The sequence below is a fragment of the Cherax quadricarinatus genome, chromosome 47 (genome assembly GCF_038502225.1).
Source record: "Cherax quadricarinatus isolate ZL_2023a chromosome 47, ASM3850222v1, whole genome shotgun sequence".
Taxonomy (NCBI): Eukaryota; Metazoa; Arthropoda; class Malacostraca; order Decapoda; family Parastacidae; genus Cherax; species Cherax quadricarinatus.
Genome location: NC_091338.1, coordinates 22,687,737 through 22,704,253, shown reverse-complemented (window position 1 = coordinate 22,704,253; position 16,517 = coordinate 22,687,737).

Sequence of the window (16,517 nt, the reverse complement as noted above, 5' to 3'; positions counted from 1 at the left end):
ACTCACAAATTATTTACGTTGATGGTTCTCTTCACCCAGCTGGTAGTGCTGCTGCTGTTGTTCTAAGTGATGGCTCTCTTAAAGAAATTGGAGCACGCATCAATAATTAGGCCCTTATCCTTCAGACAGAACTGTTTGCCATACTCCTTGCACTGAAATGCATCCATAAATGCTCTCAATTCATTAAGTATCAATTGTGGCATGCTCGTGTCAGAAGTCAGACACAGGTATGGTAGGACTGTGCACAGTGGAGTGAGAGTGCGCATATTGTCGATTCCATCTCACACTGGTCTTCAGGTGCATGATAGAACTGATGAATTGGCTAAGCTGTATGCTTTCCAAGAGGGAGTAGATTACAATCTTGGGTTGCCAGTTAGCAGTTTGAGAGCAGTACGAAAAGAACTTCAACTGAATTTTATTGACTTAAGACTCAGGGAGAGTGACACCAGTCAGTCCATCAATCATCATTCCACCATGCAGGAGGAGCCACATGTCTATGGTGCATCCAACAAGATAAGCAGACTCTTGGATGTCACTACTGCCCGGCTCCGGCTGGGTTACAAGTATCTTTGGCAGGTTAAATCACCACCACCAGATGTAGACCAAACGAAATGTAAACTTTGCCCGATGGACTACTGTCACACCTTGTGTCATTATGTACTGGAGTGCGATAAAATTATTGCATTTAGACACAACTCACTTAGAAATGTTCAAGAAATGTCAAAGTATTTTATCCACAGTGGTATATTACAGAACATTCTGGAAAACTACCATGAGTTTGCTCCCTGTAAATAAAGCATTACCATGTGTGTGTGTGTGTGTGTGTGTGTGTACTCGCCTAATTGTGGTTGCAGGGGTCGAGACTCGGCTCCTGGCCCCGTCTCTTCACTGACCGCTACTAGGTTCTCCCTCTCCCTGCTCCATGAGCTTCATCATACCTCGTCTTAAAACTATGTATAGTTCCTGCCTCCACTACCTCGCTTGCCAGACTACACCACTTCCTAACTACTCTGACTGAAGAAATACTTCCTAACATCCCTTTGACTCGTCTGAGTCTTCAGCTTCTAATTGTGACCCTTTGTTTCTGTGTCCATCTCTGGGACATCCTGTCTCTGTCCACCTTATCTATTCCACGCAGTATTTTGTATGTCGTTATCATGTCTCCCCTGACCCTCCTGTCCTCCAGTGTCGTCAGACCGATTTCCCTTAAACTTTCTTCATAGGACATTCCCCTTAGCTCTGGAACTACCCTTGTTGCAAACATTTGCACTTTCTCTAATTTCTTGACGTGTTTGATCAGGTGTGGGTTCCAAATTGGTGCTGCGTACTCCAGTATGGGCCTGACGTACACAGTGTATAAAGTCTTGAACGATTCTTTACAGAGGTACCGGAACGCTATTCTCAGGTTTCCCAAGCGCCCATATGCCGCAGTAGTTATCTGGTTAATGTGTGCTTCTGGCGATGTTCTCGGTATTATACTCACTCCTAGGTCTTTCTCCTCGAGTGAAGTTTGCAGCCTTTTGCCTTCTAGCCTATACTCTGTCTGCAGTCTTCTTTGCCCTCCTCCGATCTTCATGACTTTGCATTTGGCGGGATTAAATTCTATGAGCCAGTTTCTGGACCACGCATCCAGGCTGTCCAGGTCTCTTTGTAAACCTGTCTGGTCTGCGTCTGATTTAATTCTCCTCAGTAACTTCATATCATCTGCAAACAGGGACACTTCTGAGTCTATCCCTTCCGTCATGTAGTTCACTTATACCAAGAATAGCACTGGTCCCAGGACTGACCCCTGTCGGACCCCGCTCGTCACCGGCGCCCACTGTGATACCTCATCACGGACCATGACTCACTGTTTCCTCCCTGTTAGGTATTCTCTGATCCATTGCAGTGCCCTTCCTGTTATATTTGCCTGTTCCTCTAGCTTCTGTACTAATATCTTGTGAGGAACTGTGTCGAAGGCCTTCTAGCAGTCCAAGAAAATGCAATCAACCCACCCCTCCCTCTCATTTCTTACTTCAGTTACCTTGTCATAAAACTCTAGTAGGTTTGTGACACAGGATTTGCCTTCCATGAATCCATGCTGGCTGTCGTTTATAATCTTGTTCCACTCCAGATGCTCCACCACTCTCCTCCTGATAATCTTTTCCAAGACTTTGCATACTATACACGTCAGTGACACTGGTCTATGATTTAGTGCTTCATTTCTGTCTCCTTTCTTAAATATGGGGACTACATTTGCCTTCTTCCATACTTCAGGTAGTTGCCCAGCTTCAAGGGAAGTGTTGAAGATTTTGGTTAGTGGCACACGTAGTGTCCCTGCTCCCTCTCTAAGGACCCACGGAGAGATGTCCGGTCCCACCGCCTTTGAGGTATCAAGGTCACTTAGCTTCTCCACCTCCTCAGTTGTGTGTATTTCATCCAACACTTGTTGGTATATCCTTGTTGATGTTCCCCACTGTTTTGTCTTCCCAGTGTCCATTCAGCCTCCACTGTAAATATTTCCTGAAATCTCATATTGAGCTCCTCACATACCTCCTGGTCGCTTCTTGTGAGCTCCCCACCGTCTTTCCTCAGCCTGATTAACTGGTCCTTGACTGTTGTCTTCCTCCTGATGTGGCTGAAGAGTAGTTTCGGGTCAGACTTGACTTTCGATTCTATGTCATTTTCATACTGCCGCTGCGCCTCCCTCCTTATCTGTGCATACTCGTTTCTGGCTCGTCGACTAATCTCTCTATTTTCCTGAGTCCTTTGCCTTGTGTACTTTTTCCATTCTCTAGAGCACTTAGCTTTTTCCTCCCTACACCTTCGGGTAAACCAAGGGCTCGTTCAGTCCTTCCCATTATTTCTGTTACCCTTGGGAACAAACCTTTCCTCTGCCTCCTTGCATTTTGTTGTTACAACGTCCATCATTTCGTTTACTGATTTTCCTACCAACTCCTGTTCTCACTGAACCTCCTGCAGGAAGGTCCTCATTCCTGTGTAGTCCCCCCTTTTATAGTTTAGCTATTCCCTTTCTACTCCTGTTACCCTCTCCACTTTTAGCTACAAGATGTATTCAAAGCTCATAACCACGTGGTCACTAGCTCCACGTGGAGCTAGTGCATGAGTGTTGGTGCATGAGATTTGCCAGCACCGCATCCATCATATTGGCTCTCCATGTTTCGGGACCCCCATGTGGCTCCAGGTTTTCCCAATCAATCTCCCTGTGATTGTAATCGCCCATGACCAGTAACTTCGTTCTGCTCGAGTGAGCCCTTCTCGCCACCTCAGCTAGTGTGTCCACAATTGCTCTGTTGCACTCATCATATTTCTCTCTTGGCCTCCCGCAGTTCTGTGGTGGGTTATACATCACTGCAATGATTACCTTGTGTTCCCCTGACTGAACTGTACCTATGTAATCCTTTTCTCCAATCTCGTCCATTCCTTCCATTTCTTGAAAACACCACCGGTGAGGGGGATGGGGATAGAGAGTACATTGTGTGGGTTACTGTGGGAGTGGGGTTTGAGCTGAGGGGTGTGTGTGGGTTACTGAGGGTTACTGTGGGGGTGCGGTTTATGCAGAGGGGGTTGTGAGGGTTACTGTGGGTTTCTGTGGGGGTGTTTGCGCTGAGGGGGATGGGGGCAGAGGGTACAGTGAGTGGGTTTTGGGTTAGGTCGTTTGATTGCTTTGAGATTGCCATGGTTGTGTTCCTTCTGTGGGTGGTACTGGAGGGGGTTGTTTGTTCTTAAACCTGGGCCTGATTTCTCCTGCTCTCCACCTTCCTTGCATCCCATTCCTCCTTGCGAAGTGTGTGTGTGTGTGTGTGTGTGTGTGTGTGTGTGTGTGTGTGTGTGTGTGTGTGTGTGTGTGTGTGTGTGTGTGTGTGTGAACCAGCAATTAATATTTGCATCAATAACTCATTACAGTTGTGACCGGGTGTGGACGTGTGAATTGCTCATTACTCTATAAATTGTTCATGATTGTAGCCATGTATAAACGTAAGTAAATTTACTTACAGGATTCATTACCTTTGTACCTATTTCAGCTATCAAAACTTTGGGGGCCCAGTCCCTGGACTCATTATGTACCTCTGAAATCTGTAAATACTTTTGTAACTTGTCAAGATTGTGACCAGATCTACCTGGAGTTCATTACCTTTGTAACTTGCTCAGCTATCTGGCTTAGCGCTTCTTTTTGATTATAATAATAATAATAATAATGCTCAGCTATCAAAATTTGGGGGGTCAAGTTCCTGGACCCATTATGTACCTCTGTAATCTTTTGACTACCGCCCACAGGATGGGTATGGGGTGTATAATAAACATATTAAACTAGCTCGGTATGAGATGCAACATTCCCCCATTGAAAAACAGGGGCTCCACGAGTTCACTAAGAGACAACACAATAAATGTCGAGCCCAAGATTGTTCAACTACCACCCAACATACATAAGGGGGATTACGAATAGACCTCTGGTAGTCTTCAAGAAGGCGCTGTACAAGCGCCTGAAGTCAGTATCTGACCAGCCGGGCTGTGGTTCGTACGTTGGTGTACGTACAGCCAGCAGTAACACACTGGTTGATTAGGCCCTGATCTACCGCGAGGCCTGGTCACAGACCTGGCCGCGGGGGCGGTGACCCCCGAAAACCCCTCCAGGTATACCCCAAAAGCCTTGAGTACCCGCACATCTGTCCGTATATTAGGTGAAGAGCCTATTGTTGTGACTCGTTCATTAACATTCTTGTCTTCAACTGCACTCTGTTCATTCTGTAAATATTGGTGGAGGATGCATGCTACTCAGACCCACCACCAGGATACACACTACTAAACTCACCGCGAGGATGCATAGTACTAATACCCACCGCGAGGATACATACCACTGGGACCCATCACGAGGATACATACCACTCAGTTCCCCCCCTCCATGATAAACATTCAGAGGATATTCCGAACAATCAGGTAATTAATATGGTGAGAGGCAAAGAAACAGCTGGTGATTGCTTCTGAAGCGCTTAATTAATTCGTGGGTCCATAACTCTGGCCAGGTAATTCCTAATTATCATGCTAACTGAAGGTAATTAAGTAGGCGGCTCGGACAAAGGTGGAAGTCTCTGTATCTACATATTTCTGTGTTACACTTTGCTGGCCAGGGTAATGGGTAGGTGTGTGTATTCACTCTTTGTGGTTGCAGGGGTCGAGTAGCAGCTCCTACCCCCCTGTGTGTGCGTATATACTCACCTATTTGTGGTTGCAGGGGTCGAGTAGCAGCTCCTACCCCCTGTGTGTGCGTATTTACTCACCTATTTGTGGTTGTAGGGGTCGAGTAGCAGCTCCTGCCCCCTGTGTGTGCGTATATACTCACCTATTTGTGGTTGCAGGGGTCGATTCGTAGCTCCTGGTCCCGTCTCTTCAATGGTTGTTACTAGATCCACTCTCCGTGCTCCAAGAGCTGTATCGTACCTCTTCTTAAAGATATGTATGTGTACATAAGTGTGCGCGTGTGTCTTTTACCGAGCTCTGTTTTCAGAGGTAGAGTATCAGCTCCTGTCCCAGTCTCTAATTCTACTGTCGATTAACAAATGATTTTCTTTCGTTCCCATTGGGACGCAAACACTGGGGGATGGGGGGGGGGCAAGGTTGACTTTATTTAGGAGTTTTATTTCGTCATTTAGCGATTCACTTTATTATTACTCCCCCTAGATATAATCGTCTTTATTGAACTGAATAATATTTCATTCGTATACAGAAGTTTCCTTGTTCCAATACTCTGTTTCCGTGTCCACCATATTTTGAATACTTACTATAAACTTACATATACTTAAAGTCAACTTTAGCACTTTACAAATCACTCATGGGACGTAGGCACTGTTAATAGTAATTATTAATATTTTTTTTATTACTTTTAAGTTAATATTTTTTCCTTTTCTGTATGGCAGCTATAAAGGATTATATTGCTGATGATATTATAAGAGGCCTAGAAATGGTATAAAATACCGACACAATGGAAATATAATTTATTATGTGATCCTTTATTGACAACTTGTTAAGAAGTCTCTGGATGTTTCGCCGACGTATAATTTGCTGCAGTCATTACAAGGGATTGTGTATACACCTCCAGGGATGCACTATACAGGTGTTTATATTTCCAGAGATCATCCCTGATATCTCTGACTTGCATGTGGAGTAATTTAACTGCATCTTAGCGGAACTAGATCTCAGTGTACATAAGGTGCACAGCTAGTGCAAGCTCGCGTGTCAGACACAATGTGACACGATATAAATGCACTCGCTTGAAAATTTCGTATATATTTTTGTTTTCCGTAGGGTTCTGTAAGTTTTAGTAGGATGCTTTAGCTTGATCACTAGCGCACTCAGCTCACACACTGAAGTCCCGAGTTGGAATCCCCGGTACTGCTGGAAAACATGACGTGATTCCATAAGACACCTGTTGGACATGTTCACCCATCAATATAAAATGGGTACCTGGGTGTTAGTGGACTGGTGTGGGTCGCATCGTGGGACAAAACTGACCTAATTTGCCTGAAATGCTGTTCATAACAAGCGGCTTTCTATATAATAGTATGTCATTGATGTCAGCTAGGACTGTATACCTTGTACATGTACTTGTAGAAATTTAGATATTATTACTGTTTGTAGTATTGTCACATCAGTTCCAGAAACAGTGTTATCTGTCACACCAGGTTCTGGAACAGTGTTCTCTGTCACAGCAGGTCCTGGAACAATGTTATCTATCACGTTAGGTCCTGGAACAGTGTTACCTATCACATCAGAACCTCAGCTCATCCAGTGAGTGGTAGTGTATTGCTCACCCACAACTCATCCCGTGTGTGGAAATTATTACATATCTGCGCTAGAATTTCATATAAATATTTTGTAATGTATTATTAGCTGTCATACTAAGTTAGCTGTGGTGTGAGCAATATTGCAGTGCAACATTTCAAGCTTTAATAATCTTGTCACAAGTGACACAGTCCACGAGTATTAAAACTAATTTCTATTGAGCTTAGAAAATAGTTGCTGTATTACATGACTCAGTCCAGCCAGCTGCTGTTTTAGACTGGGTTAAGTACTTATGTGTCTACTGATAATTGGCGCTATCATAACTCACGAAATCGTGATAACGCGAATGTAAACAAACCACGGAACGGATTGGGTTTGAACGCATGGCGAGTGTATGGAAATAAACCTAGTTGGATGAATCTTTGCAAGAGCCAGTTGGCCGAGTGGTTAACGCAATGGCCTGGAGTTTTAGGACTCATTTGCCATGGGTTCAAACCCCTCCCTTTCCTGGTTTATTTGACACTAGAGTGATTCTGTTGAAGACAATAATAGTTTAAATGGCCGTAGCATGTGCCTGAAACTTTTTTTTTTAGCTCATTTGCAATTTTCACTAATTCACGTGAAAATGTTGGAAATAGTGAGTTAAGAATTAGCCCAGATGCAAGACTGACAAGAATGTCTCCAGGCTGGAAAAAAGTGAGGCAGCGTCAGTCTCTCGCTCCAGGACTTAATTAGTGGATGAGGGCGACTCCGCCCGTCATAATTACGTCAGAAATACGTACGTCGATTAATATACAAGCATACATTATTACCACAAGACGCTCGAGGACACTGCAATATACCTAGTGACTGATACCCGGTATAGGCAGAGACTTATACCTAAGAATAAGTTGATTAGCTGATGATTTTCATCACAGTGGGATTTGGGGGAACTGAAGAAATACATGGGAAATTTGTCTCACAAGACCCACCATTAACACCACCACTACAGTGATAGTGTTAATGGTGGGTTTTGAGAGCAAACAATTTTATGTCGACATTTTTTGGTGTAGCTGGGAATGAAAATAAAGTAGATATCATTTATAGAGAAGCCAATAAAGTTGCGTCGGACGCAAATACAACAGTAAGAGAATGAAACAGTAAAGCAATAACAGTGACCACACAGTCATAATATGATAGTTTAAGAGGCACGTAAGCTCCCCCGTCTTCTAATAACATGTTCATTTTTCCACTATAATCTACCTTGTCCATAACTACTATCACATTTGTTTTGTCTGTTTCCTAAGGTGAAGTCCAGGATCTTTCTTTAATTCATGGTATAACTTAACAAATCTTTGACAGTTGTTGTAGATTTAAGTTATACCATGAATTAAGGAGAGATCCTGGACTTCACCTTACAAAACAGATAAAACAAATGCGATAATAATTATGGACAAGGTAGATTATAGTGGAAAAATGAACAAGTTATTAGAAGACGGGGGAACTTACGTGCCTTTTTAAACATTAAACCTTGCGATAGTACCTGGTAGATTGATTAAAATACTTTACTATCCGAGGTTTCGAAATGTGTTGTCTCTGACTTGACCCCCTCATGGGAGGTTCCTTGACGCTGGTGAGGGGCTCTTGATCTGGGTAGTTGGATCTGTGCTCCAGTTCCCTGAACTGAGTCGGAATACCCTCCATATCCTCCCTCCCCCACAGGCGCTGTATAATCCCTACGGGTTCAACGCTCCCCAATGATTATAATAATCTTCATGACTAGTAACCTCCATCACCCTATGATGAAATACTCCAAAATTTTTCTCAGGTGCAAAATGTTTCTCTTCGTGAAAAATTGGCGAGAGATAGACAAGATAACACTAAGATTTTCTTCACTACTTCTACGAAGATGTAGTGAATTGTAAGGTTAAAATCGCGCCAGTAAAGTAGAGTACTCTTCGGTAGAAAGAAACAACAGCTCTTTACCTGGGAATAAATCTGTCCGTGTACATCGGTTAATGTTCACTCAGCTTAAGAGAACTCTCATATGGTTAGTGGTCGGATAATAAAGTTGAGTTACAATAGATCCACAACAATAACAGCAAATTACGTTATGTTAAGAACTGAATGGCGGAGGTAAACCACATTCAAGGTAATTATGCAACCAGATCTGGTTGGCTGGATGCATGGCTGGTTGGTTGTCTGGCTGGCTAATTACCTGGCCTGGATCCAAATGGCAAACTACATGTAATATTTTAGAAAAGACATACAATGAAGAGGCAGCCTTTACTGGAACAACATTTTGCTGTAATGTTTGAAAAATGTCACCATAAAATGTTACGTAGTGAGTGTCCTGTCTTCAATTATCTGTTTGCTGGCTGGCTAGCAGTGCTCTCCTGTTTACTGGATAACTAACTGGATTCTTGTCCAGTTGACTGGATTGCTGACTGGCGTTCCAACTAGTAGGATATCCAACTGACTGTGTGTGTGGTTGATTGGCTGGCTAGCTGGCTAATGTTTTGACTGGTTAGACTGCTTACTGGCTCTCTGGCTGGCTTCCTTGTTGGCTGCTGGGCTGACAGGCCTTGAGACCTGCTGGCTACCTTTGCAAAGGAACATCTGTCTGGCTTTTTGTCTACCTGAGCTATGGTTGAAGGCCTGACTGGCTGATTAGAAGAGTGGTAGGCCGGTTAGTCGTGCAGCTGACTAATTAAATTGCCTACCGACTGCAATAGGTGCCGCTTTTCATGTTTATCCCTCTCTTCAGTTAATGGCTGTTTCCTGCTTCATATTTATGTCCATTTATTCTGCCTATTTGTGTATTTATTTCAATAGACTAATTACGATCATTCACTTTTTTTTTGGGGGGGGGGGGAGGAGGAGGAAGGGAAAAGGTGATTTTTGTTGAAATTCCGTTGGCAAAGTAGTTTATTTCCACGAGTGGGTCGCGTTACACAGTCATATATATTTACATAATCCCGTATAATTTGCATACACTGCTCGGTTCTGTCATATTCCTGTCATGCTTCCTATTTTAATGTTGCCAGAATTTTCACCCTGTTCTCATATTCTCTCGCCTGCCTTCAGCTTTCTCTCACTACCTCATTTGACTTTGCATGACTATCACACCTCCCTTCCCATTATTATATCTGACTAAAACACCCTCCAGTCTACAACACAGTTATATATGGACTGCAACACACCCTACACCACACAGTTATATATGGACTGCAACACACCCTACACCACATAGTTATATATGGACTGAAAGACACCAACCTTCCGGTCTACACCATACTAATAATAATAATAATAAGAGTGTCACCAGAACTGAGAAGAGAAGCCCTGGATAAAGACTGTATAAAATGTCCTTCATTACACTTCAAGAAGAGAGCAGGTACAGCTGTTAGCACGACATTTAATATAACTCACGAAATCGTAATGATACGATTGTAAACAAACCATACCACGGGCGGGGATAGAACCCGCGATCAGAGAGTCATAAAACTCCAGACCAAAGCGCTAGCCATTGAGCCAACTGGCTACAATAAGATTCGTCCAACTAGGTATATTTATACACCATAGGAAGGTTAGCATAGGCACCACTGTGACCACAAATGCAAGTTGGACGAATCTTATTGTAGCCAGTTGGCCCAGTGGCTAGCGCTTCGGTCTGGAGTTTTATGACTCTGAACATGGGTTCTATCCCCGCCCGTGGTATGGTTTGCATGCAATCGTGTCATTACGATTTCGTAAGTCGTGATGATGGCTTTGAGGGGATTTGAGCTCGAGCTAGTCGTTGCCATGATGGCGGGAGATTCGTCTGTAAAAACTTGCATTTGTGGTCACAGTGGTGCTTATGCTAATCATCCTATGGTGCATAAATATATCTAGTTGGACGAATCTGGTTGTAGTCAGCTGGCCCAGTGTCTAGCGCGTCGGTCTGGAGTTTTATGACTCTGACAGCTGGTTCTACCCCCGCCCGTGGTATGGTTTGTTTACATTCAACGTACTCTGGGGCACAGAAGGATGGGCTTTAAACAGTGACAGATTTTTTCATACAACATCTAACAGTCCTGCCAGCGGCCCTTGGCGCTCACTCTCCTCCCTGGTAGGATGCTTCCATAGACACATCTACCTGGGCTGACCTCCATTCCGTTCCATAGTTGCAAGTTCTTGAAAAAGTGTTGGCTTCAAAAAGAAAAAAAAGAAAAGCAAAAGAGATGAGGTTAAAATAGCAAGGAATTCGAAGATTAACCCAAAAGGTTTCTTTCATGAGTGTAGAAGTAAGATCAGGGACAAGACAGGCCAACTCAAAAGTTATCCAGGTCAGCCCACCGACAGTGATAAAGAAATGTGTAGAATTTTTAACACTTACTTCCTCTAAGTTTTTACGCAGGAAGATACTAGTGAAATTCAGGAAATAAATTATGCAGAAAATGACAAAAATAAGTTATACATGATCAAAGTCGCTAGTGACATGGTTCTCAGACAGATAGATAAATTAAAACTTAACAAATTCCCAGACCCTGATGAACTGTTCACAAGAGTTTCAAAGGAATGTAAGGAGGAATTTAGCAAAACTTTGGCTAGTCTTTTCAACATATCACTACAAACTGGCATAGTGTCAGATAAATGGAAAATGACAAATGTGGTACCTGTCTACAAATCAGGAGATAGGTCTTTAGTTTCGAACTATAGACCAATATGCCTAACCTCTATAGTAGCAAAATTGATGGAATCTATAATTGCCGAGGCTCTTCTAAGCCATATTGAAAGACATAAATTGTTTAATGAATCTCTGCAGTTTTACAATGGGTCGTTCCTGCCTTACGAATTTACTAACTTTTTTTTTCACTAAGGTATTTAAGGAGGCAGATCATGGTAATGAATATGATATTTTATATATGGACTTCAGTATAGCTTTTCATAAAATTCCACATCGGAGGTTATTGAGGAATACTGAGGCACACGGAATAGAAGGAAAAAATTATCCTGGATAGAGACGTGGCTGACAGGCAACCGAGTTTGCATAAACGGGAAGAAATCAGAATGGGGAAGCGTCACAAACGGGGTTCCACAGGGGTCACTGATGGGACCTTTGTTGTTCACAATTTACATAAACGACATAGATGAAAAAATAAATAGCGACATAAGTAAATTAGCTGATGACACCAAAATAGGCAGTCGAATTCATTCTGACGAGGACACTAGATCTGAATAAACCGGTGCATTGGTCGGTGAAGTGGCAGATTCAGTGTATCATAGACAAATGCAAAGTTCTATGCGTTGGGAAAGAAAATAACCATTACACTTATAAATTTAATAATGTTAATTTTAATATCACTGTGAAAAAGATTTAGGAGTTCTGGTTAGCAATAGCCTAAAAACCAAGACAAGTGCATAAGTGTTCGCAATAAAGCGAATAGAATTTTTGGCTACATATCAAGAAATATAAATAACAGAAGTCCTCAAGTTATTCTTCAATTCTGTGTATCATTGGTTAGGCATCATTCAGATTATGCTGCACAGTTCTGGTCACCATATTACAGAATGGATATAAATGAGCTGGAAAACGTGCAGAAAGAAAAAGTTGATCCCATGTATCAGAAATCTTCCCTATGAGGATAGACTGAGGCCCTGAATCTGCACTCGCTAAAAAAGCGTAGAGTTAAGGGGGATATGATGGAAATGTAAAAATGGAAAACATGAATAAATAAAGGGGATGTAAATAACGTACTAAAAATATTTAACCAAGACAGGACTCACAGCAATGGTTTCAAGTTGGAAAATTTTAAATTCAGAGAAGATGTAGGAAAGCACTGGTTCAGTAACAGAGTTGTGGCTGTCACTGAAGCTAAAACGTTGCATAGTTTTAAAAGTACGTGAGACAGATACATGAGTGGGTGTGAGTTGGATCTGTCTAGCTTGTGCTAATAGGTCTAATGCAGTACTCCTTCTTAAATGGATGTGACTTGGACCTGACTAGGGTAGCCCATTAGCTTGGGCCAGTAGGTGACTTGGACCTGGCTAGTATGGGCCAGTGTGCCTTCTGCAGTGCCCCTTCTCATGTCCTTATGTATCCCACAGCGGCAGGGCGACCTAAAAAGGATAAACGAAAGTTTCTCTTTCTAAATTTAGTTATTTACATAGGTGGTGTTACAGCCCCTTGCTCACGGCATTTTAGTCGCCTCTTACGACACGCATGACTTGCGGAGGAAGAATTATTTTCCACTTCCCTATGGAGGCGTAACAATATATACATGTCGTACCGAATAACTAAAATTTGCGATTTTGGATTAAATACCAACGCTTTTCTTGTCGAATAAGGCAAGCGAAAATTTGTGTATGCAATAATTTCTCAAAAATCATTCTGAACCTAATGAAAAAATGTATTTCATTGTGTTTATTATTAAATTATTGTTAACTTATCTAAAATATATTTAGTTGGATTAGGCTAAATTAAATTGCGCTTGTTATAATAAGGTTAGGTATGTTTCCTAAAGTTCATTTGGTACAAAATTTTTACATAAACATAAATGAAAAAAATATATCTTTAAATGTATAAGAGAAAATTTTAGAAAGTACTTAATTTTAAATAAGTTCATACTAATTGACCAATTTTACCTACATTATATATATATATATATATATATATATATCTATATATATATATATATATATATATATATATATATATATAATCTTTATCTTTCAACACACCGGCTGTATCCCACCGAGGTGGGGTGGCCCAAAAGGAAAAACGAAAGTTTCTCCTTTTACATTTAGTAATATATACAGGAGAAGGGGTTACTAACCCCTTGCTCCCGGCATTTTAGTCGCCTCTTTCAACATGCATGGTTTGCGGAGGAAGAATTCTGTTCCACCTCCCCATGGAGATAGGAAATAAACAAGAACTAGAAGAAAAACAAAAGAAAACCGAGAGAGGTGTGTGTATATATATATGTATATATATATATGCTTGTACATGTATGTGTAGTGTGACCTAAGTGTAAGTAGAAGTAGCAAGACGTACCTGAAATCTTGCATGTTTATGAGACAGAAAAAAGACACCAGCAATCCTACCATCATGTAAAACAATTACAGGTTTCCGTTTTACACTCACTTGGCAGGACGGCAGTACCTCCCTGGGCGGTTGCTGTCTACCAACCTACTGCCTATATATATATATATATATATATATATATATATATATATATATATATATATATATATATATATATATATATATATATATATATATACGCGCAAACACAAAGTTCTGTACAGTAATCAACTTCTCTCTCCTTTCCCAGGTGATCACTGGTGTACATTATGAGTCAGAGCAACAAGTGTTATGATTCATAAATGTTCCTTGCTCGTCCTTCACGTAATTCTTCATTCTCTTTTATCTAGCCTCCCTCCCTCTTTGATCTTACATTTCCTTCTTCCACTAACTTCCCTTTCTTACCTTTCGTCTCATTTTGCCCTTTCTTCTATTCTCTTGCACTCCCCTCTTTCTCTTCCTCTACCCTCGGCCTCGTTACTCTTCCTTATTTACTGTTCCTCTCCCCTCTTCCACTTGGGGACAGCTAATGACTATTTGATTCTCTCCTCTGCTTCTTCCTTTCTGGAGACATTATCATCCCCTGCAGTGCTCATTATCATCCCTTGCAGTGCTCATTATCATTCCCTGCAGTACTCATCACTACACTGATTACCCTTGTCTCCGCTCCAACAAATATTGTCCTTCTCTTAAATCCCAAGAGATACCGCCTTTGTTCTTTTGCGAGGACACTTTTCCCTTCTCTGTGTGAGGGCGATATTTCCCTTATCCTCAACACTATCTAACAAAACTCAACACACCACAAACAATAAAGGTCCCATACGAAGACTATAATTCTTTATTTTTTTACTAAAGTCCTTTAATGCATTCTTTATTAGACCTAAACCATAAGGAGATACAGTAAATGCTGTTTGATATGAATGGTATACAATACCGACAAGATGTAAACTAGACACACTGGCATTATCTGAGTAATTTTATTGTAGACGTTTCACCATCCAGTGGCTTAATCATTACAAATTCAAGGGCATAATTGGAAGACAGTAGAACTAAGTACAAAAGATGAGGTAATCAGTCCGTTAGCCTTGGAGTTGAAGAGCATCGTAGCCGTGAAGATTCTGAAGCACAGGTAGGATCAAGAGAATATAGGTATAAACCTTGTGGGGTGAGCAGGGAAGTGGTGATAGTGGAAGAGTAGGATGGTGAGAGGAATGGTATGAGTGGAAGGGATAATACGATCGTAGGTCGAAGACTGGTGTGGCGAGGAGGAGTGATACGGCAAAACGGATTGGGTGGACACCAAAACGAACATGCGCAGGTACCTGTGAGAAAATCCAATGGTGACGTAAGGAGGGGGGTTAAAAGGTATACCTTTTGAGGTCCACACCTGTTAGGCTAGTGAGAACAGAAGTTACCTATAAATAGGGTTAGGAGCAGGGTTATACAAAGAGTAGAATAGTATGGATTTGCAGGTCTGCGAATGTCTTTGTCCAGGTGAGAGGTCCAGTAGTCATGTAATGTCTCTAGTTTGTCAATCTGTCTGTCAGTGAGCATCTTCCAGTGCACGTTAAGTGCAGGGATGTTTGAATGGGCATGGAGTGACTCGCTTGTGGCGAAGTCATCCCAGCTAACAACAAACACCCAGCGCAGAGCCTTGTTCTGGACACGCTGTAGTGTAAGTTTATTGGTCTTAGCTGCAAGAGAGGGCTAGAGGAGAGTATGTAATCAGAGGTCGTATTAGAGTTTTGTAAAGGTGTAGTTTGGTACGTTGTGAGGCATGCCGTAGTTTGCAGAGACCTGTTAGGGCTTTACTAGCTATAACAAGCTTTGAGTGGATGTGTGTGTGTATACGAAGAAGGTGGTCAAGATTGACCCCGAGGACAGTGGTAGACTTTGTGATGAGGAGGTAAGTGCGAGTGTTAGCTGTTATGAGCTCGAGAGGTAATGGAGGATCACGTATCCTGTAGTTGAAGTTTGTAATGCTAAATTTCTTAGGAATTACCAGTCTATCTAATTTTGGGCTTTCCCTTACCTCCTTACCAGTCTCTGTGCAGAGCAGTAGCTTGTGTTTAATTTTATATCTGACTGGGTGATCTGAGTGGGATTCACCTATGGCTGCCTGAAAATAGAAGTTAAGGAATGATTTCTTCGCTGTTCTTCCCGAAAGGATGGTCCCTCGGGCATGGAGGGAATCCTGCAACCATGGAGTAGGAAGACTTGGTCTAGGACATTTTACTAAATTTACGAGACCCTGGCCAGCTTTCCTTGTAAAACAGATTGTCTAGCCCTAGATCTGAGTCGTCTTTTAGGGAAATGCTACAAGCTAAGTGAAAGAGTAAATAATGGACTGCAATGGGACTTACCTTGAAAGACAGCTTTCACCTACACAGCCGTCCCTATAGGCGATGTCTTGAGAAGCTGTCGTATGCACTCCCTAAGGGCCGTGTGGAAAAAAAGTTATATAAGTATAATTACCCCTCGGGGGTGTTATGTCAGTATTTCAATATCTGAATACTGACTATACGTACTGGTGTGGGCTCGATGGCCCTCCAATCACCGGGTATTGGTACGTCAAATAAAACATGAATGGATATCCACTGCGCAGCCGACCTACCCCTATCATGTATATCAGACACACCTGGGTATTTGTAGCTACCCGTAGTTGCACCCGGTTATCCGTTGTCTTGATTGA